Below are 2510 nucleotides of genomic sequence, written 5' to 3' on the forward strand. Positions count from 1 at the left end.
AAAGTCTCATATTTATTAATACCTTTTAGGTACGGAAAAGACAATTGGTGCAATTACCGGATTCCCGGGGTGAAAGAAACCTCGGGGTTGAGGATTCGGGGCGGCAGCCCTTTTAGTGGAGGAAACCCGCCCCTCACCCAGGCCCGAGGGTGCCGCTGAGCAGAGGGTGGGGACCTGATGTGTCGCTGGGGACCTGATGTGTCGCTGGGCCCCTGGGCGGTGGAGCTGGGAGGACCGATTGCACGAGGCCAGGTGGGCTCGCCGAAGACGGGGACGCCCCAGGCTCTGTCGTCCCAACTCCATGTGGCGGCGATCACCGTGTGGACTCGCCACTCTGAGAACCCGGTTTCTGGGACCCCAGCTCCGGAGGAAGGGGGGGGGAAGCCCAGTTGGGAGGCGTAGCCAGGTGCAGACGGGACGCGGGGACTTGGATTGAAAATTTTCTTTCCCGGGAACCAGGACGTGGAGGGGTCCAGGAAGCTAAAATCACATTCCATTTAAGGGAATTTTTTTTCTTTTTTGAAAAGGTCTTCCCAATTAAAGAAAAAGGTCCCACCGAGATTTGAACTCGGATCGCTGGATTCAGAGTCCAGAGTGCTCACCATTACACCATGGAACCCTTCCATACATAGATCCCTTAATCTGTCAGATGCTGGACCACTGGAGGAGCCATCCTTCCCAACCATCAAGACCCCAGACATTCTTTTTAACTCCACAAGCAACACTCCAGGGAGTTTGACCACAGAGGTGGAGTCATCCATCTTCCTGTCTGTCTGCCTCTATTCTTTGCTTTCATTGCCTTCTGTCATTTCATTGCCACTTTGGAAAATGAGGTAAAGTCCACTCTGGGCTTAGGGCCAGGGATGAGCCCTGTCAGCCTCTATCATAAACCACATACTCTGTCTCAGTTGACCAGAGTTTTCTGTCCTGAGGTGACATTTCTGCAAACATTAGTGTTATTTGCTTTTTCTTTGCCTTCACACTTGTCCCATTGCCCAGGGAGGCCAGATGGTTGTCAGGAAGGACTTGGGAAGGACTTCTTGGGTTCCTTGACCACATAGTACCTATCACACTCCAAAGCCACCACCACTTTCTACATGTCACATATAAAGCTGTGACAGCAAGCCACTGACATCGGGAAGCAGGGAAACCTTCAATTTCTTCTTCATAGACTTATATGTTTGTTTGTTTGGTGGGTTTGGGTAAGTTTTTCTTACAACAAACATATGTTTGTTAGATTTAAAATCAAAATCAATCAGCCGTATTTTACATTTCTGTAGAACACTCAAACCAGACCATACTCACCTGCTGTGACTCAAAACAAACCATGTACTGTCGAGGCCCAAGGCAGGGCTCTGACACTGATCCAGGCACAGTGTGTTTCCTGAGAACTTGGCGAAGGTGATTCCATTCCAATTTCTCAACACATCATAACCCATAAATTGCACAGTTTTTAAAAAGTGTCAAGGCACCCAAGAGCACTCATTGCTGGCCCATAAGGTATGTGTACCCAAGGACTCTTACAGTGTATACAGTATTTATGTTCATAAAATGCTGCCTCGCTAAATATTTCCATGTGTAATAGATGAAAATCCATATTATATCTCAAAATAATAATCTGTGTATTTTTCAGGAAAGTTTTCAAGGGTGGTCTTAGATTGTTAAAAGATAAACCTAGGCATATTCAAATTTTGTAGACTTTATTAGTGAATTCAGTGATTCATGAATCAGGCAGATACAAAGTGGCTCAGAACTCTTCTGGGAGCGGTGAGAGAAGAAACTTTTATAAAGTATTCACAAAAGCATGACAAAGAAAACATATTTAGCCGGGTGCAGTGGCTAACACCTGTAATCCTAGCACTCTGGGAGGCCAAAGCAGGAGGGTTGCTTGAGCCCAGGAGTTTGAGGTTGCTGTGAGCTTGGCTGATACCACGGCACTGTAGCCCAGGCAACAGAGTGAGACTCTGTTAAAAAAAACAAAAACGGAAACATATTTGATCATATTTGATTGGTTAGAGTGGAAAGTCCTTAGTTAGAGGCTAGTTGGTGCTTTCTGATTGGTGAAGCCCCTAGTTTTGTTTTACTGTTTGCATTGGGCTTCAGTTTGCTTATATAGGAACCTAAAGCCCTGGGCCTTCTCAGCCTCATAGCCTCCCAATTTAAAAAGAAAAATTATTTTTAACAATTTTCTCCTTTTAGCCAGTCTCTCCTTGATGAGAGCTTGACCCAAACTTGGGCATGAATTCCACTCTCTGTCACCACCATGGCTGGTTTGTCTTTATCAGCGTGGAACTCAGAGGTCACAAGATCAGGCTCATTGCTGTTCAACTTGTTTTTCACAGTGAAACCATCTGGCATACTGTTCGAGGCTGTGAATGTGCACTTAGACCCTTGAGAGAATATACGGTCTCAGTCTGTTGCCCGGGCTAGACTGCAGTGGTGTCATCATAGCTCACTGCAACCTCTAACTCCTGGGTTCAATGGATACTCCCGCTTCAGCCTCCCCAATA

The 2510-nt window shown here is 46.3% G+C and overlaps 1 non-coding gene across 1 annotated transcript; it reads right to left on the reverse strand.

The window, feature by feature from the left end:
* Nucleotides 1-547: 547 nt before the first annotated feature.
* On the reverse strand, nt 548-619 carry TRNAQ-CUG (transfer RNA glutamine (anticodon CUG)). Its single transcript has one exon. It is a non-coding gene; the product is annotated as a tRNA-Gln (tRNA).
* Between the last annotated feature and the right edge of the window lie 1891 nt (nt 620-2510).

The sequence above is a fragment of the Eulemur rufifrons genome, chromosome 8 (assembly GCF_041146395.1).
Source record: "Eulemur rufifrons isolate Redbay chromosome 8, OSU_ERuf_1, whole genome shotgun sequence".
In the NCBI taxonomy this organism is placed as follows: Eukaryota; Metazoa; Chordata; class Mammalia; order Primates; family Lemuridae; genus Eulemur; species Eulemur rufifrons.